The following is a 22,231-nucleotide window of genomic DNA, read 5'->3' as shown; positions in this document are numbered from 1 at the left end:
ATGATGCACACAATGTTTCCCTTTATTCGAAAATCTATTAGCATGAAACCCACATTTCTCAAAAACTGGCGTCATACATTCCTTTTTCAGACATTTACCAATCTATTCTTCATTTTTTCTTGGAAAAACGTTAGCACTCTGACATACTACGCGTGTTTATGCTGTGATTTTTTTTTTTTTTTTTTGTCATCAGTCTACTGACTGGTTTGATGCGACCCGCCACGAATTCCTTTCCTGTGCTAACCTCTTCATCACAGAGTAGCACTTGCAACCTACGTCCTCAATTATTTGCTTGACGTATTCCAATCTCTGTCTTCCTCTACAGTTTTTGCCCTCTACAGCTCCCTCTAGTACTATGGAAGTCATTCCCTCATGTCTTAGCAGATGTCCTATCATCCTGTCCCTTCTCCTTATCAGTGTTTTCCACATATTCCTTTCCTCTCCGATTCTGCGTAGAACCTCCTCATTCCTTACCTTATCAGTCCACCTAATTTTCAACATTCGTCTATAGCACCACATCTCAAATGCTTCGATTCTCTTCTGTTCCGGTTTTCCCACAGTCCATGTTTCACTGCCATACAATGCTGTGCTCCAGACGTACATCCTCAGAAAGTTCTTCCTCAAATTAAGGCCGGTATTTGATATTAGTAAACTTCTCTTGGCCGCAAATGCCTTTTTTGCCATAGCGAGTCTGCTTTTGATGTCCTCCTTGCTCCGTCCGTCATTGGTTATTTTACTGCCTAGGTAGCAGAATTCCTTAACTTCATTGACTTCGTGACCATCAATCCTGATGTTAAGTTTCTCGCTGTTCTCATTTCTACTACTTCTCATTACCTTCGTCTTTCTCCGATTTACTCTCAAACCATACTGTGTACTCATTAGACTGTTCGTTCCATTCAGCAGATCATTTAATTCTTCTTCACTTTCACTCAGGATAGCAATGTCATCAGCGAATCGTATCATTGATATCCTTTCACCTTGTATTTTAATTCCACAACCTTTCTTTTATTTCCGTCATTGCTTCCTCGATGTACAGACTGAAGAGTAGGGGCGAAAGGCTACTGCCTTGTCTTACACCCTTCTTAATACGAGCACTTCGTTCTTGATCGTCCACTCCTATTATTCCCTCTTGGTTGTTGTACATGTTGTATATAACCCGTCTCTCCCTATAGCTTACCCCTACTTTTTTCAGAATCTCGAACAGCTTGCACCATTTTATATTGTCGAACGCTTTTTCCAGGTCGACAAATCCCATGAAAGTGTCTTGATTTTTGAAACTTCCTGGCAGATTAAAACTGTGTGCCCGACCGAGACTCGAACTCGGGACCTTTGCCTTTCGCGGGCTAGTGCTCTACCATCTGAGCTACCGAAGCACGACTCACGCCCGGTACTCACAGCTTTACTTCTGCCTGTATCTCGTCTCCTGCCTTCCAAACTATCTTTAGCCTTGCTTCCATTATTAGCCGTAACATCAGAATTGCCTCTCTCGTCCCTTTACTTTTCCTAAAGCCAAACTGATCGCCACCTAGCGCATTCTCAATTTTCTTTTCCATTCTTCTGTATATTATTCTTGTAAGGAGCTTCGATGGATGAGCTGTTAAGCTGATTGTGCGATAAATCTCGCACTTGTCAGCTCTTGCCGTCTTCGGAATTGGGTGGATGGTGCTTTTCCGAAAGGCAGATGATATATCGCCAGACTCATAATTCTACACACCAATGTGAATAGTCGTTTTGTTGCCACTTTCTCCAATGATTTTAGAAATTCTGATGGAATGTTATCTATCCCTTCTGCCTTATTTGACCGTAAGTCCTCCAAGCATTTTTAAATTCCGATTCTAATACTGGATCCCCTATCTCTTCTAAATCGACTCCGGTTTCTTCTTCTATCACATCAGACAAATCTTCAATCTCATAGAGGCTTTGAATGTATTCTTTCCACCTGTCTGCTCTCTCCTCTGCATTTAACAGTGGAATTCCCGTTGCACTCTTAATGTTACCACCGTTGCTTTTAATGTCACCAAAGGTTGTTATGACTTTCCTGTATGCTGAGTCTGTCCTTCCGACAATCATATCTTTTTCGATGTCTTCACATTTTTCCCGCAGCCATTTCGTCTTAGCTTCCCTGCACTTCCCATTTATTTCATTCCTCAGCTACTTGTATTTCTGTATTCCTGATTTTCCCGGAACATGTTTGTACTTCCTCATTTCATCAATCAACTGAAGTATTTCTTCTGTTACCCATGGTTTCTTCGCAGCTACCTTCTTGGTACCTATGTTTTCCTTCCCAACTTCTGTGATGGCCCTTTTTAGAGATGTCCATTCCTCTTCAACTGTACTGCCTACTGCGCTATTCCTTACTGCTGTATGTATAGCGTTAGAGAACTTCAAACGTATCTCGTCATTCCTTAGTACTTCCGTATCCCACTTCTTTACGTATTGATTCTTCCTGACTAATGTCTTGAAATTCAGCCTACTCTTCATCACTACAACGTATATTGTGATCTGAGTCCATATCTGCTCCTGGGTACGCATTACAATCCAGTATCTGATTTCGGAATCTCTGTCTGACCATGATGTAATCTAATTGAAATCTTCCCGTATCTCCCGGCCTTTTCCAAGTATACCTCCTCCTCTTGTGATTCTTGAACAGGGTATTCGCTATTACCAGCTGAAACTTGTTACAGAACTCAATTAGTCTTTCTCCTCTTTCATTCCTTGTTCCAAGCCCATTTTCTCCTGTAACCTTTTCTTCTATTCCTTCCCCTACAACTGCATTCCAGTCGCCCATGACTATTAGATTTTCGTCCCCCTTTACATACTGCATTACCCTTTCAATATCCTCATACACTTTCTCTATCTGTTCATCTTCAGCTTGCGACGTCGGGAACCTGAACTATCGTTGTCGATGTTGGTCTGCTGTCGATTCTGATTAGAGCAACCCGGTCACTGAACTGTTCACAGTAACACACCCTCTGCCCTACCTTCCTATTCATAACGAACCCCACACCTGTTATACCATTTTCTGCTGCTGTTGATATTACCCGACACTCATCTGACCAGAAATCCTTGTCTTCCCTCTACTTCACTTCACTGACCCCTACTATATCTAGATTGAGCCTTTGCATTTCCCTTTTCAGATTTTCTAGTTTCCCTACCACGTTCAAGCTTCTGACACTCCACGCCCCGACTCCTAGAACGTTATCCTTTCGCTGATTATTCAATCTTTTTCTCACGGTAACCTCCCCCTTGGCAGTCCCCTCCCGGAGATCCGAATGGGGGACTATTCTGGTATCTTTTGCCAATGGAGAGATCATCACGACACATCTTCAATTAGAGGCTACATGTCCTGTGGATACACGTTACGTGTCTTTAATGCAGTGGTTTCCATTGCCTTCTGCATCCTCATGTCGTTGATCATTGCTGATTCTTCCGCCTTTAGGGGCAATTTCGCACCCCTAGGTCAAGAGAGTGCCCTGAACCTCTATCCGTTCCTCCGCCCTCTTTGACAAGGCCGTTGGCAGAGTGAGGCTGACTTCTTATGCCGGAAGTCTTCGGCCGCCAATGCTGATTATTTATCAAATTTTAGGCAGTTGCGGGATCGAACCCGGGACGGAAGACGTTTAGATTATGAATCAAAGACGCTACCTCTAGACCACCAGTACGCCATACTATGATACGATACGATAATTTTTTTCACAGTGCTACCAATACAAATACGTAATGTAACCATTATAACACAACAATCCACAGCCTTCTGTATAAAAAAACTACCGATTTTAAGAGATCTTGGAGTAATGCAAGTAAAAATTTTAACATTTGCAACCGGGGTAGATTGTATTTAAAAATAAAATAAAATACTTCCCATGTGAGTTTGTAAGTGACATATATGTACATATCACTTCGGAAAATTGCAAAAATTATAATGAGACAAAAATCCGAAAATGTGAAAAAAAGTATTTTTCCATTCTAACTCCCCTTAGAGTGACTCCCACTCTTACTAGCAAGCACAAAACTGTACCAGATGACGCAGGTACTCAGTTAACACATTGTTCTAGTTGCACACTAGACTATTGCAAATGCTGCGAAGAGCTTATCATCTCTGTTTCACTTCCAGTTTGCCGTAGCTGGCCCGACGGTTGCCGTGTACCAGTACGGAACCGTTGATAACAGACGCACAAGCAGGAAGACTGTTTCGCTCCTATTTCCCTTCAGCGGCGGAAAGCAGCCTGAGGCTTCCGCGCGTAGGTCTTTCTCGCCCCTCGACGAGGCGTTATCTCCGGCCTAAGGCTTGCGGCAACGTTACTGCGGTGGCGAAATTCCGCTTCTCATTTGCTGCAAATTTCCCGAGGCACCGGAAAGAAGCTGGGATTGCGGAAAATTAGATCTCCGACAGTAAGTCCTGCATCTAGACATCGTCCTTAAATGCTTGTATGGAGAATGGAGAGCTAGGGCAATTATTAAATTGCGTGTGCTTTTCAGTCTACATAGGATATTGGCAAAACTTCATTTGAACATCATTAGCGATACTTAGAGGTTCTAAAACTTGCTGAAATTATTTTTCTATGATACTGCCTGGAATACGTATCAAAGGAACCTAATGTATGGCATAGTTTGAGCTAACGGTTCATACGATTTTCTATGCGAGAAACATCCAAAAGAACCCTCTGTCAAGTTCATGCGTACGATAATAATGTCTGTGAATATCAGAGTAGACCTTCATTCTTTCAGGCTCTGCACTCCAAAAATGGCTCTGAGCACTATGGGACTCAACTGCTGAGGTCATTAGTCCCCTAGAACTTAGAACTAGTTAAACCTAACTAACCTAAGGACATCACACACATCCATGCCCGAGGCAGGATTCGAACCTGCGATCGTAGCGGTCTTGTGGTTCCAGACTGCAGCGCCTAGAACCGCACGGCCACTTCGGCCGGCCTGCACTCCACCCTAAGTCGTATACTTACGGTGAAATTTCGAAAAGCACCTATATTTTCCTGATCAGGGTGTAAATTAATGGCTTTCTATTGCCAAAGAAACAAACCATGCAGTGACAAAATTGCAAATATGTTCCGAACATATAATTACCCATTATAGACGAGCTTATGATTGATAAAACATGAAAGCATATAGAATTATGATCTACGCTTAACTTGCACACACAATAACGTAAGCAAATTGACCTTTCCAATAGTTACGCTTTTAAGTAAACGCATTTCAGGTAAGAGTCTCGGAACACTTTTTTCTAAGAGCGTTATATGATTCCCTGTTGGGACTAGGTTTCTATTTAGTTCACCTGCTATATTCAGAAAGTGATTATTAAATACTGTACATATATGCGATTGATCAGTAACACGGACATTCTCACTACGCACTGATTCTATATCCTCGACCTGTCTCTGCAGACCAGCCACTTCCTTTAGTACTGACCATATGGTTTTAATTTTATCCTGAGACTTAGCTATTCTATCTGGATACCACATACTTTTTGCCTTCCTAATAACATTTTTGAGTACTTTACAAAACTGTTTGTAATGGGCTGCTGCATTTAGATTTTGACTGCTTCTAACGTTTTGATATGATTGCCACTTTGTTCTACAAGATATTCTTATCCCTCTAGTCAGCCACCCAAGCTGCCTGTTTGTGCTAATACCCTGTTTTGAACGTTCTAACGGAAAGCAACTTTCAAAGAGCACGAGAAAAGTCTTGAGAAAAGCATTATATTTATCGTCTACTGTATCAGCGCTATAAACATCTTGCCACTCTTGTTCCTTGATAAGGTTTACAAAGGTCTCTACAGCAACTGGATCAGCTTTCCTAAACAGCTGATGACTACATTTAACACGCGTTGCAGCACAAAAATATTTAGAGTTAAAATTTGTGCATCATGATCTGAAAGGCCATTCACCTTTTTGCTAACAGAATGCCCTTCTAGTAATGAGGAGTGAACAAACATGTTGTCTATGGTTGTTCTACTGTTCCCTTGCACTCGCGTTGGAAAGAATACGGTTTGCATAAGATTATATGAATTAAGGAGGTCTACCAGCATCCTCTTCCTTGGACAATCACTTATACAATATTAATATTCAAGTCACCACATACAACTAACTTTTTGTATTTCCTATAAAGCGAACCAAGAACTTCCTCTAGCTTTAGCAAAAATGTTGTGAAATCAGAGTCTCGGAATCTATAAATAACGACAGTTAGAAGTTTAGCTCCGTTAAATTTAACCACACCCGCACAACATTCAAACACCTTTTCAGTGCAGTACTTTGAAACATCAATTGACTCTAATGGGACTTTTGTTAAACTTAAAGCACACGTGAATAACTTTAGCGTTTGGTTATGCATTTCATTCCAAGTTACGTGGGACCATGCAAGCTTCAGCTACTTGACCATCGAACGAGTAAGTACAGTTTATAGAATTCTGAGTAAAAAATAGGTAAACGAAAAAAATCAATGAAAGACGAATGTACAACATGTAATTCTTGCGGTGAATGTCTTTACCGAATAAAGGCGCGTGGCACGAAGAAACCTTTCGACTTGGATTTAAAAACCTGAAGTTTTCACTCGTTTTTCATTTCTGCTAGACTACTACTTGAAATGAAACATACAGTTTAGTGGACATATTTCTGTACAGTGCTTGAGGAACTGTTATCGAATAGTGTATCGTTTTTCCGTCAGTTGTGCACTGAATGAATCGAGCCGTTCCTTCTCAATAAAAAAATAATGTAAGTAAAAAAATTACTTGATGGAATATATGTACAGGGACGACAAAATTACGCTGACGTGTCGAAAGGTCATAGGATAGCAATATGCACATATACAGATGGCAGTAGCATCGCACACACAAGGTGTAAAAGGACGCCGGCCGAAGTGGCCGTGCGGTTAAAGGCGCTGCAGTCTGGAACCGCAAGACCGCTACGGTCGCAGGTTCGAATCCTGCCTCCGGCATGGATGTTTGTGATGTCCTTAGGTTAGTTAGGTTTAACTAGTTCTAAGTTCTAGGGGACTAATGCCCTCAGCAGTTGAGTCCCATGGTGCTCAGAGCCATTTTTTGTAAAAGGACGGTGCGTCCGCTAAGCGCTGTCATTTTTTCTCAGGTGATTCATGTGAAAGGATATCCGAAGTGATTATGGCCGCATGACGAGAAATAACAGACTCTAAATGCGCAATAATAGTTGCAATTAGCCTCATTGGACATTCTATTTTGGAATCGTTACGAAATTCAGTATTCCGAGATCCACGGTGTCAAGATTGTGCCGAGAAAACCAAATTCCAAGCATTATCTCTCACCACGGACAACGCAGTGGCCGACTGCTTTCACTTAACAATCGAGAGCAGCGCCGTTTGCTTAGAGTTGTAATTGACAACAGACCAGCAATAACTGCTAAAACCATTGTGTAACGTACGGCGAATAATGTATCTTCTAAAGACACATTCCGACGCAGAGACATACAATACCTTAAAGACTGCGCCAAACATTAAATTGAGAGGGATGTAGAATATAATCTCTGTGATGTTCGTATTGGATTCTCTTTTGTTTCATACTCCAAGAAGGAGTTACGATACACTTCCGATTGTTACCTTGTATGGGATGGACGCAATTTTTGGTGTGTGCGCAAAGGCAGCCATGTTGTTAGTATTTATGGTTTGTGCGACGAGCAGAGCAAGTCTTATTGTCTTGTGAATAAAAAATAGTGAGAAGTATCGAAGGTTTACGAGAATTATTTAAAGCGACGTAACATGGTATTCCTTTGTTTCTACCGTCTTCGTGAAGGAAACCATATCGACTTAGGAAGATACACACGGTCAACAAAGAGAAGAACATCGATGGCGACTAATGAATTAATATTGTGGCAGAAGGACTAATTCTACGTCTAAGGTGAGAACGTTGAATGAATCAACAATGACGGAGAATTCAAAAATATTATTCATCGGAATTGTAAATTATATTACAGGCAAAATTTCACGCAGCACTGAATTTGTCCGCATTCAAGCCGGTCAATACAGTCCATAAAAAAGGCCTTTCAAAAATTTTAAAGTGACATATCCATAATTTTTTTCTCTTTTCAAAAAATCTATAAATATAATTTTTTTTATTTATTTCGCCACAATCCGTTCGGATAGAGTGGGCTGTAGCTGCAAACGGCCCGTGCGAGTGACTTAGCTAACGGCACAGTATCGCCTGCAGCTGCTCTTCTAGGCTCGCGACCATATCGGTTGGAACCTAGTTTAATCAGATGAGTCCCGATTTCAGCTGGTAAGGGCAGGTGGTAGGTTTCGAGTGCGTTGGAAACCACACGAAGCCGTGGATTCAAGATGTCAACAAAGCACTGTGCAAGCTGGTGGTGACTCTGTAATGGTGTGAGCTGTGTTTACATGGAATGGACTGGGTCCTATGGTCAGAATAACCGATGATTCATTGGAAATGGTTATGTTGAGTTACTTGGAGACCATTTTTAACCATTCATGGACTTCACGTTTGAAAACAACTATGGAATTTTTATGTATGACAATTCGCCATGCCACCAGGCCATAATTGTCCGCGGTTGGTTTGAAGAACATTCTGGACAATTCGGGTGAATGATTTGGTCCCACAGATCACGTAACATGAATGAAATCGAAGATTTATGGGACGTAATCGAGAAGTCAGTTCACACACAAAATCCCGCACCGATAACACTTTCGTACTTACGGACGGCAATGGAGGCAGCATAGCTCATTATTTCTGCAGGAAACTTCCAAAGGACTTCTTGAGCCCATGCTACCTCGAGCTGCTACACAAAATTGGCAAAAAGGAGATCCGAAGCGGTGTTAGGAGGTATCCCACAACTTTTGTCACCTCTGTGCAGATTTTTGAGACAGATGAGCTCCATAAATGAAGTTTGCGTACTGACATTGCAGATCAATGTGACCGCTGGTTTATGAGCAGAGATAACTGTCCTTGTTGAGAGTATAGACTTGCTCCAAGAAAAAACGTCATATGAGACAGAATAGTGAAAGTCAGCTAAGGGAATAGGCCTTCGCGTTTCAGTGTCAGAGGCGTGGATGAAGTTCTTGTTGTATAGATAGATGTATTATGTCTTTGCACAAGATCCTTCTTGTAGTGTCTCCAAGGATACCTTCCATGTGCTCTCAGTCCTAAGAATTTAAAATTGTCGACTTCACTGACTGCTGGATCGCAGTTGGAGAGTAGAATTTCTATTTTACAAGAGTACTGTACCAGACCTTGTGCCGTTTGCTTTTTGTTGCAGTTAAGCGTTAGACTGTTCTGTGAAAGATGCGTGCTGATATTACTCACTATCCTGTTAGCTACATTATTTACATTACGTTCCATGTCTTCCACAATTACACTTGTGTCATCTGCCAAGAGAACCATATTTTTTGTAACCTGTTACGTTTAGTGCCAGATAATTGATATGGTGTATCAAGCAAAACAATGAAACCACAGGAAAATATTTTGGCACCCCACTTTTTATGACCCCATTCAGATTCAAACCTGTTCTTGTTTGTTGGCACTGGATGGCAGCCTTCTTCAAGATACGAAGTGAACCGCTGTTGTACTTTTCCCTGACACCTTACTGTTTCAAAATATGCTAAAGTACTGAAAACTGCAAAATACTCTTGTTAAATTAAAGATAATACCTGATATCTTCAGCTTATCGTTTAGTCCTGATGACGCTTCATATACACACATCAAAAATGGTTTTGCATCACCCCGGTTCCCAGAACGACTGTGGATATTGTATCACAGACACAGTCCCGTTGACTGTTCAGAGATGTCATTAAACCCGCCCAAAGACGTAAACAACCATGGATGAGCAGCGCCTAGTAGACGGAGGGGGTAAAACAGACGATCAGTTCCAGTCATTCCACCAGGAAGGAGGTACCCGGCTCGTGTTGTCTGTAGTTCAACCATGCCTAGACGGTCCGACCGCGGTTCCGTCGCGTCCGCATTGTTACTTTGTGCCGGGAGGGACTCTCAACAAGGCAAGTGTCCAGGCGTCTCGGAGTGCATCAAAGCGATGTTGTTCAGACATGGAGGAGATACAGAGAGACAGGAACTGTCGATGACGTGCCTCGCTCAGGCCGTCCAAGGGCTACTACTGCTACTGCAGTGGATGACCGCTTCCTACGGATTATGGCTCGGAGGAAACCCGACAGCAACGCAACCATGTGGAATATTTCTTTTCGTGCAGCCACAGGACGTCGTGTTACGACTCAAACAGTGCGCAATAGGCTGCACGATGGGCAACTTCACTCCCGATGTCCATGACGAGGTCCACCTTTGCAACCACAACACCATGCAGTGCGGTATAGACGGGCCCAACAACATATGCCGAATGGACCGCTCAGGATTGGCATCACGTTCTCTTCACCGATGAGTGTCGTATATGTCTTCAACCAAACAATCGTCAGGGACATGTCTGGACTCAACCCGGTCAGACTGAACGCCTTAGACATACTGTCCAGCGACTGCAGCAAGGCAAGGTTCCCTGGTGTTTTGGGGTGGCATTATGTAGGGCCCACGCACGCCGCGGGTGGCCATCGAACGCGCCGTAGTGGCTGTACGATACGTGAATGCCATCCGCCGACCAATAGTGCAACAATATCTTTAGCATATTGGTAAGTCATTCGTCTTCAAAGACGACAATTCTGGCCCCAATCATGCACATCTTGTGCGTGACTTCCTTCATGATAACAATATCGCTCGACTAGAGTGGCCAGCATGTTCTCCAGATATGAACGCTATCGAACATGCCTGGGATAGATCGAAAAGGGCTGTTTATGGACGACGTGACCCACCAACTACTGTGAGGGATCCACGCCGAATCGCCTATGAGAAGTGGAACAATCTGGACCAACAGTGTCGTGATGTACTTGTGGATAGTATGCCACGACGAATACAGGCATGCATCAATGCAAGAGGACGTGCTACTGGGTATTAGAGGTACCGGTGTATACAGCAGTCTAGGTCACCACCTCAGAAAGTCTCGCTGTATGTTAGTACAACATGCAATGTGTGATTTTCAAGAGCGATAAAAAGGGCAGAAATGAAGTTTATGTTGTCCAATTTTCTGTACAGGTTCCGGAACTCTCGGAACCGAGGTGATGGAAAACTTTTTTTGATGTGTGTTCAAAGGAATAAATTGCATTTGCTGAGGGATATCCTTTTCGTGAAGCAAAACTGGTAATCTGACAGCAGATTTCGTGAACTGATATGTGCCCCCTACTCTACTATACAATTTTTCCTCAAAAACTTTTTAAAAAGCCGGTAGCAAAGAAATTTGCCTGTCATTGCCTATATTCTATCTCTCACCCATTTTATAAAATAGTTTCACTGACGAATACCTCAGTTTGTCAGGGTATTCACTACAACTGAAACAAGTTGTGCAGGTGACTGGGTATACAACTAATGTGTGGTTCACTGGTTTTCATAATTCTACTTCAAAGTTCATCGTACCCATTTGAACCGATTATCTGCCTGTGCAGCTACTGTTGTCGGAAGTCTTCGCTCTGTCTTTTTGCAGGTACATTTTGGAGGTAATTACCTAGTAACGAACGCTATCGTCACGCTAGACTGGACAGCATACCCCGCCTTTCCGATTTTGGAGCACTGTTTAGGCAGTCTCATTTGAGCGTTTGTTGATCTTTTAGTGGTTAGCCGGAAATCTGTTACCATATATGATACAGGCACTTCGATGAAGGCATAGAAATATTTTTCTCTGCGCTGTACGCGAAGCTTGATATCCTTGTCTGCTTTCTGTCAGCTTCAAGCACATAGGATCGATGCTACCACCCTCCGGCCAACTGGAGGAGACGCACTCAATATACTGCATCTGATGAAACCTTGTCCTAAACATAATATGGTCAGAACGGTCGAGATACTGGCAGACCGAAGGAAGCTGCACATAAAACGCTAGTAGATGTCTATTTCGTTAACTGTGCCCAAGGAAATTTAATCCGGTGAAAAAAGAACAAAATGTTTTCAGCTTTCCTATCTACCACAGTGGAGCGCCTTGTGTGTTTCCTTTGATGGTTGTTCCAAGACAGGTCTTGGATACTATTTTTCAGTTTATTTGACTTGTCGGCTTCGTGCGCTCTTTCAGCGTCATTGCAGTGCTTTCCGTCCCTGGTTGTGTTTTCCATTATAATGGTTTCAGCTCCCATGCCAGAATGATGAATAATTTTATGTTAAATTATGAGTGGCTATCTAGCAATTGTGTGCACACATTATTGTAATCTACGGTTCTGTTATTGTGTACCTCCATACGGATTAAGAAATTTTTCTATATAAATGTAGATGTACCCATATATACACCCACACACTACATTATACGCTATTCAGATTTTTTTAGTGTTGGCATTAATTTCTTCTGTCAGTGCTTGGTCTATAGTACGCAATCTTAAGTTAGTCCGCTTCATAGCCATAGATTTTCAACTCAAGATCCAATTCTTTATTTAATATTATTAGCTATTATAGAATTATAATTTTTCGTTCAAAATTCTGAAAGGTTATCTTCATTTACGGCTACATCTACATCTACATTTATACTCCGCAAGCCACTCAACGGTGTGTGGCGGAGGGCACTTAACGTGACACTGTCATTACCTCCCTTTCCTGTTCCAGTCGCGTATGGTTCGCGGGAAGAACGACTGTCTGAAAGCCTCCGGGCGCTCTCAGATCTCTTTAATTTTACATTCATGATCCCCTCGGGAGGTATTAGTAGGGGGAAGCAATATATTCGATACCTCATCCAGAAACGCACCCTCTCGAAACTTGGCGAGCAAGCTACACCGCGATGCAGAGCCCCCTCTAGCAGAGTCTGCCACTTGAGTTTGTTAAACATCTCCGTAACGCTATCACGGTTACCAAATAACCCTGTGACAAAACGCGCCGCTCTTCTTTGGATCTTCTCTATCTCCTCCGTCAACCCGATCTGGTACGGATCCCACACTGATGAGCAATACTCAAGTATAGGTCGAACGAGTGTTTTGTAAGCCACCTCCTTTGTTGATGGACTACATTTTCTAAGGACTCTCCCAATGAATCTCAACCTGGTACCCGCCTTACCAACAATTAATTTTATATGATCATTCCACTTCAAATCGTTCCGCACGCATACTCCCAGATATTTTACAGAAGTAACTGCTACCAGTGTTTGTTCCGCTATCATATAATCATACAATAAAGGATCCTTCTTTCTATGTATTCGCAATACATTACATTTGTCTATGTTAATGGTCAGTTACCACTCCCTGCACCAAGTGCCTATCCGCTGCAGATCTTCCTGCATTTCGCTACAATTTTCTAATGCTGCAACTTCTCTGTATACTACAGCATCATCCGCGAAAAGTCGCATGGAACTTCCGACACCATCTACTAGGTCATTTATATATATATTGTGAAAAGCAATGGTCCCATAACACTCCCCTGTGGCACGCCAGAGGTTACTTTAACGTCTGTAGACGTCTCTCCATTGATAACAACATTCTGTGTTCTGTTTGCTAAAAACTCTTCAATCCAGCCACACAGCTGGTCTGATATTCCGTAGGCTCTTACTTTGTTTATCAGGCGACAGAGCGGAACTGTATCGAACGCCTTCCGGAAGTCAAGAAAAATAGCATCTACCTGGGAGCCTGTATCTAATATTTTATGGGTCTCATGAACAAATAAAGCGAGTTGCGTCTCACACGATCGCTGTTTCCGGAATCCATGTTGATTCCTACATAGTAGATTCTTGGTTTCCAAAAACGACATGATACTCGAGCAAAAAACATGTTCTAAAATTCTACAACAGATCGACGTCAGAGATATAGGTCTATAGTTTTGTGCATCTGCTCGACGTCCCTTCTTGAAGACTGGGACTACCTGTGCTCTTTTCCAATCATTTGGAACCTTCAGTTCCTCTAGAGACTTGCGGTACACGGCTGTTAGAAGGGGGGCAAGTTCTTTCGCGTACTCTGTGTAGAATCGAATTGATATCCCGTCAGGTCCAGTGGACTTTCCTCTGCTGAGTGATTCCAGTTGCTTTTCTATTCCTTGGACACTTATTTCGATGTCAGCCAAGTTTTCGTTTGTGCGAGGATTTTGTGGTGTCACCGCCAGACACCACACTTGCTAGGTGGTAGCTTAAATCGGCCGCGGTCCATTTAGTACATGTCGGACCCGCGTGTCGTCACTGTGTGATCGCAGACCGAGCGCCACCACAAGGCAGGTCTCGAGATACGGGCTAGCACTCGCCCCAGTTGTACGACGACTTTGCTAGCGACTACACTGACGAAGCCTTTCTCTCATTTGCCGAGAGACAGTTAGAATAGCCTTCAGCTAAGGCCATGGCTACGACCTAGCAAGGCGCCATTAGCCTTACATAGTTTGATACTTATCGTATGAAATGTCTCTTCAAGAATGCTGTATTCACATGAAGGTATAAAATTAAGTATTCGAGGAGCTGCATACTTTTCTTATTAGTATTCACTACTTATCCTGTTCCATAATTCACGCCCGTCTGCGTTAGATAGCGTGCATTTCGGCCTCCTCTGTCTACAAGGTGTTGGCACATTTGCCAACACATCAGATTTAGAGAAGGAACTGCAGTGCGGTCTTCCTCTGTGAAAAAGGTGTTTAGTATTTCAGCTTTACGCGTGTCATACTCTGTTTCAATGCCATCATCATCCCGGAGTGTCTGGATATGCTGTTTCGAGCCACTTACTGATTTAACGTAAGACCAGAACTTCCTAGGATTTTCTGTCAAGTCGGTACATAGAATTTTACTTTCGAATTCACTGAACGTTTCACGCATAGCCCTCCTTACGCTGTATTAAGCATACTCTGTATGTCAGCCGGCAACTGTGTATTCTCCTACTTGTCTATGGTGTTTGTTTTGTGTGTTTTCATGTTTTACGAGAGTTTCTTAAATGTTTCAGTTGCCGTGTATGAGTATTGGTGCAGTGTGTATTCTGGAACTATGGATCAGTCGTTCTCCTTTTGTAATTAAACAAGACATATGGCTTGGTCTAATTTGTAATACTTACGTACACATTCTGGTACTTATACTCTTATCTGGTATATCTAGAAATCAAATATATTATCTCACCTACCGTAACTTATGACTCACTTTGTCGTGTTGCCTCACTGCTATGGGTAGGAAGCTGCTAATCAGTGTTAATGCTCTAATAATTTTACAACTGGTCATATATGCATACAGATTTTCTTTTCAGCTGTAGTGTAATTTTTATATCTCCTTAAAATACATTATATCTCAATGTTCATGTCATGAAAGACAAATGGTATTTTAGCCTTGATGCCACGTCTTGCTGAGAAAAAATTGGTCGTCCAGCCCAGGTGCCCTAGTCAAACAGTTGCACTTTAGGAACGGATGTTGCAGTTATGGCAGGCGGATTTCCTTGTTCAAGTTCCACAACAATACCGCTATTGTAGCTACCAGAGATACTGGCTGTGCTTCCTAAGAGTCGTGCATTGTTCTGTCTCAGGTGTTTCAGAAGATATTTGCAGTCTGGTTTTCCCATTTCATAGGTAGAAGCAGCCATAACAAACACTGCTCATCAAGTCTTATGAGCCACACGTTGTCGACGGAAAGTGTCAAATTTTTTCACATTACAAACAAACAGATTTTAAAGTGGATTATTACATCACCATTCGATAATCGCAAATTACTCTATTACCGTATTCATTTAGTGGATATATGCATGAACAATAATCAATACTTCAGGAGAGCAAAGTGCAGAACACTTGATAGCGGGGACCATGCAGGCTTAGAAATTGACACCATGCCCCACAAATCTATCCCTGTCAGCTAAGTACCAAATGATTTCAGATGTCTAATACAGACGTCATCAAGCCCATTAAGGGTATATCCTGTAGTCATTTCAGAATAAATTGCTGCCGTCGTCAAGCAGAAGTAACAAGAACTCATCAATTTTGTAGTTCTGGAAAGTGTTCATTATTGTTGAAACATAACAATTAACGAGTACAATGTTGGACGATCAGCAATTTTTGATGTAGCCATTATGAAACATGTGTGCTGACAACAATAACAAACTGCATTCCAAAATCAGCAAGATGGACGTTGGGGATGCATATCTTCAAGACTATTGTTTTTATGGCGTGAATATGGGGAAAGGCAGATTAATAGTTCTCCAGACCTCCAGCCTTGCTGCTACACCTTTAAATATACATTGCGTAGTATAACATCTACAGACTAGCATTACTTCAAACCCCCCCTCCCCCCTTCCCAAGAGGTAATAATACACTGTATAGAGCTACTTCAAAAGTGCAGAATCTTTATGGGATTAATACGTACTTTATTCATTTTTCCCACGTGCTATTGGAGAACAATATGACTTTGATATCGAATTTAGGCTAGGGTACCATGTGGTATGAATTTCAGAAACAAATCTAGTACTTACACTTATTTCCGCAGATGGTACCAAATTGTCACCGCCAGACACCACACTTGCTAGGTGGTAGCCTTTAAATCGGCCGCGGTCCATTAGTATACGTCGGACCCGCTTGTCGCCACTGTCAGTGATTGCAGGCCGAGCGCCGCCACACGGCAGGTCTAGAGAGACTTCCTAGCACCCGCCCCAGTTGTACAGCCGACATTGCTAGGAATGGTTCACTGACAAATACGCTCTCATTTGCCGAGACGATGGTTAGCATAGCCTTCAGCTACGTTATTTGCTACGACCTAGCAAGGCGCCTTAGCATTTGATATTTATCTTATGAAGCATGTACAATCAAGAGCGATGTTCGACAATTGTGGATTAAAGTTAAGTATTACAGCAACTGCGTCCGTTTTTCTAAGTTCTCATTTCCTTGTAATGTTCCAGACCTCACGCCAGTCTGCGTGAGCTTAAAGCGTGCATTTCGGCCTCCTCTAGCAACACGGTGTTGGCTCTTCTGCCAACACTTCAGGTAACATGCAAATCGGATATGCGAACGTTTTTCTGGTACGTTTGGGTCGACCTGAGAGTTATTTGAACATCCCCGTTTGGAATCCCCAGTCTCGTTTCTTATCTACCCATCATACAGGATATTCTATGTATTGCAGGTGTTTCGCGCAGACTAGAATTTTTTATGATTCTCCGGATGCTTACTCTTATGTATCATACAGTTGTTCCTCTTTCCATCGACACTGCAATTGAACGTTGCTGGCTTTATGCTCCTATGCATGTACGATATGTTATATTTATTTACATCTAGTTTCTGTACCAAGCTTCAGTCCTCTGATTTTCGCTACAGTCTGCCTTGACAACCACATCATCTGTGACCAGCCCTTGTGTATTATGACACACAACATGAGTGTGTGTTATAGACATACAGTTACTTTCCACCCCAAAACACATACCTAGGTAGTAAATTTAGAGGTCTATACTTACTGAATTGATGAAATTTAGCGTGACAGCTGTATTGTATCAGTGCTCTGTAAAACGACACATACTGCAACACCCCACTCTATATGCAACGTGTTTGATGATTGTCATCCCACACAGGTATCACTGACAGACTCGCGACGGTTTCTTATGGCCTTATAGAGAATCATACCTCTATCTAATCCACACTTCCGCTCCCTATGCTGTTCACAGTAGCTAACACTCTACGTAAACTTTATGAAGCTTCTCTCAGACGACGATGATGTGGACTGTACCCAAAATCAGATGCCAGCATACCTCATCATACTTTCGTATTATGCCAAGGAACTCCTGTCTTCACGGGTAAAAACTTTTGCAACGTCCATTGATCCACAGACGCGAGACCGTCTTCACAACGAGACTTGAGAGTGATTGCCGCCAGCGCTACATCTACTTGTGCACCACATCCGAGACGAAATGCACTCCGTATTCTAGTTCCAGTACCGTGGCCATTGTTCCGTGAAAGCTGTAGGCCAAGTCTACATTAGGGCTGTGGCGCCAGCACACAGATGACACTGGTGTGAAGCTATTAATGCCAATGCATGTTCCATAACGCGTAATACCAATGATTGGGGGGGGGGGGGGATAGTGCCCACCAACAAAAAGAACTGAAAGGCAACAAATTTCGTTAAATTCGTCATTGAAATAGGTACTGATGAGTAAGGAGGGTGCATAACCTGAAAATAGCTTTTAATACAACCTTACCAACAACGGTCCATGTTTACACTGACGGGGCCTTATGCCCACCAGAAAGAATTTTAAAAAATACAAATTTGGCTGTCACTGATTTTCACTCGCAACACACCTTTTAAAGATATACAGATGTGTAAGAATGATCCCGAACTTGAGAATATGAACATGATATTTTTTACAAAAAGTCACATTCACTAGACCAAAATTTTTGGGTTCAGTTTTGCCGAAAAATGTAAAACAGTTATGGAATCTGATATAACAAATCACTAAAAAGAATAAATACTTTTTTCCAGACTTTTGAAATATAAAGTAGCAGACTAGATTTTGACATTCTCATTAGATGAGCACAAAGTACAACCCCCCCCCCCCCCCGAACACCCCCATGGTTCTGTGAGAGGTAATAAACAGACTAAATCAGCACAGTGCCAGTGAAATGGCGGGAAATGGTTGATGTGTTCAATAATTTTTCGTTTGCCGCTGCAAAAAAAAAAAAAAAAAAAAAAAAAAAAAAAATTATAAGATTCCATATATATTTGAATGTTTGCTTATTCATGGGCCTTCCTAGTCATCGTTTGTGTCTCGCATGCAGGTACTTCGTCTTCCATAAGTGGATGTCAACTATTCCCTTGGTCGACAATTATGTCTCTTCTGACATTCTAATTATGACTTAGGATTTTCTTTACTTTTGTTCCATCTTTCATTCAGTTCACTGATTGTTTTCTACCTGTGTATTGCCCTATTATCTAATTAATATTGTAAACGTTCAGTTTGCAACACGTGGTTTCACTTCTAATTACACCTCTTCATGCAAAGTCCTTTACTCAACAAACTCATAGGTGCTGCTCGTATTTCATTCATGCACATTGCTTAACTACAACATTAAAACATAATTCTTTGTGTTAATTAAGTTTTTCGTATCTGTTTCTTTTATTACAGCAGGTGTCGCAGTGCAACTATTTCAAATGCGACTTCCTTTATCATATTGATAAATAATTTCCTTCTTTGTAGTATATACTGGGTTGTTTGCAAGGCAATTTGTATCGCGATTTTACTGTTATATAATGTACATATTTGATTTAGCTAACTGTAGTTCGTTTTCAGTTTCTAGTAGTATTACACCCCGCTTCGCGTAGTGGCCGCGTTGTTTGAGGCTCCGTGTCACGGATTTCCCGGCCCCTCCCGCCAGAGATTCGAGTTCTTCCTCGGGCATGAGTGTGTGTGTGTGTGTGTGTGTTGTTCTTAGCATAACTTAGTCAAAGTAGTGTATAAGTCTAGGAACCGATGAGTTCAACAGTTTGGCCCCTTAGGAATTCACACACATTTGAACAATACATCAGCATCAGCAAATAAAGCTCTCCGACTGGCGTATTTATAGACACGGAAATTACCGCCAAATTCTTAAAAAAACTGAGTACCAATGACTCAGTGCTCACCAAAGACCGTATGAGGTGTTTCATTCGTGATGATACGTCGAAGCACACGCATTTTATTTACGCTGTTGCAACCAGTGTAGAAGTTCCTTTCGGATTACATGTTACTGCTTTAGGCGTATAAGAATTCTTAGTCGCATAAGTCATGATTATGCACACTGATCAGCCAAAACATTATGACCACTGCTCAATGCGACCCTGAATGCCGCCTGGAGGTGTTGCAGACACGTGATACAGTAACAATAGTACTTAAGTGGAGTGGACGTGGACTGGGCATCAGCCTACCGTAGAAATTGGCTATAAATGGGGAAATCCATTGAGATAAGCGACTTTGACAAAGGGCAGATTATTATTACGCAGAGCCTGTGAACGAGTGCCTCGAAAACGGCGAAACTGATCGAATGTCCACGTGCTACTGTCTTGAGCAGCTACGGAAAGAGGTAGAATAACAATAAAACTGCCATAAGACGCTAAGTGTTTGGGCGTCCACGACTCTTCACAGAATTTGGGGTTCGGAGGCTTGTATGCCCTGTAAAGGAGGACAGATGATGATCTGTGGCATCTCTCAAGAGCACAATGCTGGTACACACACAAGTGTTTCGGAGCACACGGTTCATCATACATGGTTGATCATGGAGCTCCGCAGCAGACTACCCATTAGCGTTCATATGTTGACCCAATGATATTCTGAATTACAATTGCAGTGGGCACGGGACCATCAGAATCGACCGTCGATCTCCAAGTGAATCACATTGCTGCTACACTAGGTCGATGGTCGTCTCCACAAAAGCCATAATCGAACTGAACGGCGGCTCGAAACATCCAGCGCAATTCGGATGCGGGGTAGTGGGAGCAATATTATGCTATGGGAGAAATTCTCCTGCGCTCGCATGGTTCCTGTGGTAGTAATCAAGACACTCCGGCAACTGCGAACCACATGCATTCCTTCAGATTGATGTCGTCCCAGACGGCAATGTCATCTTTTAGCAGCATAATTTTACATGCCTCGGAACCAGATTCGTGCTACAGTGGTTCGAGGAGGATTATAGTGAACCCACACTGATGTCCAGGTGATCAAATTCATCCGATGTAAAACCTGTGGCACCCATCTGGGTCGCTATCTGGCACTATCACCACGTACGTAAATCATCAGCTCGATATTTATACGAATAGTAAATTAGTTTTGATACTTCTGGAGCAAAATAACTGATGATGGTCGAAGTAGAGAGTATATAAAATGTAGACTGGCAATGGCAAGGAAAGCGTTTCTGAAGAAGAGAAATTTGCTAGCATCGAGTATAGATTTAAATGTCAGGTAGTCGTCTCTGAAAGTATTTGTATGGAGTGTAGCCATGAATGGAAGTGAAACATGGACGATAAATAGTTTGGACAAGCTTTCGAAAAGAGAATAGAAGGTTTCAAAATGTCGTGCTACAGAAGAATGCTGAAGATTAGATGGGTAGATCACATACCTAATGAGGAGGTATTGAATAGAATTGGGGAGAAGAGAAATTTGTAGCACAACTTGACTAGAAGTAGGATAGGACATGTTCTGAGGCATCAAGGGATCACCAATTTAGTATTGGAGGGCAGTGTGGAGGGTAAAAATCTTAGAGGGACTCCAAGAAATGAATACACCAAGCAGATTCAGAAGGATGTAGGTTACAATAGGTACTGGGAGATGAAGAAGCTTGCACAGGATAGAGTAGCATGGAGAGCTGCATCAAACCAGTCTCTGGACTGAAGACCACAAAAACAACAACGGGGCCTGTTCTACATATCTAGAGCCACATACCTGCACAAACCTACCAAAAACTTGTCGGATCCCTGATACGCAGAATCAGTGATGTACTTCGTTCCAAAGACGGACAAACAAGCTAGTAAGCAGGTGGTCGTGATGTTTTGTCTCATCAGCTTATCACCTTCTGAATGAGGTTTGTAACGTATATCGTGAACGAACTGTTGGTTGTCTGTCAGTATACATGGATATTCGTGAATAAAGACCCATATGGGTTATGCGTAAACATATAGATCGGTCGTGGGCTGTTGTTAGCATACACCTTACTAATGACAGTATGATAATATAAGTAGCATGTATTGTGCGTCTACATCTACATCTACGATTTGTGAATCACGGTGAAGCATGTGGAAGAGAGTACTTTCATTGTTCCTTATATGACGAATTTGTTCCGATCCATTCACCGATGGAGTGTGCGAAAAATGAGTGCTCGTAATCCTCTGTGCGAATTGTTATTTGTCAGATTTTATGTGTGAAATCTGAATCTGAAAAATATTCGTAATTGCGGCCGTCAAGGACAGTTTCAATTTTTTAAAGTAGGTTTCCAGGTGATATGCAGCGTCTTTCTTTGAGAATCTGCAAGCTAAAATTTTTCAACGTATATCTCACCAGTGAAGTAAACCAGTGACCTACTTGACACCTCGTTATTCCAGCATGATATGGGTCCTACATACTTGAGAATTTTTCACGTAATGATCGAATAAGTGTTAGAGTGGTCCATGTGAATATCCACTTTTGTTCAAGATTGGGTTGCGGCGGGGGTCGTAGGCGTGGTAGAAAGTAGTTTGTAGCTCAGGAAATATTTTAGTGAGATTCAGGTTGGTGGTAGTGGTAAGTTCCTATGGAACCAGTGTGCTTAGGTCTTCGGTCCCTAGGC

The sequence above is a fragment of the Schistocerca serialis genome, chromosome 8 (assembly GCF_023864345.2).
Source record: "Schistocerca serialis cubense isolate TAMUIC-IGC-003099 chromosome 8, iqSchSeri2.2, whole genome shotgun sequence".
NCBI classification, from domain to species: Eukaryota; Metazoa; Arthropoda; class Insecta; order Orthoptera; family Acrididae; genus Schistocerca; species Schistocerca serialis.
The sequence above is the reverse complement of the archived record's forward strand: the minus strand, read 5'-3'. Positions refer to the sequence as shown.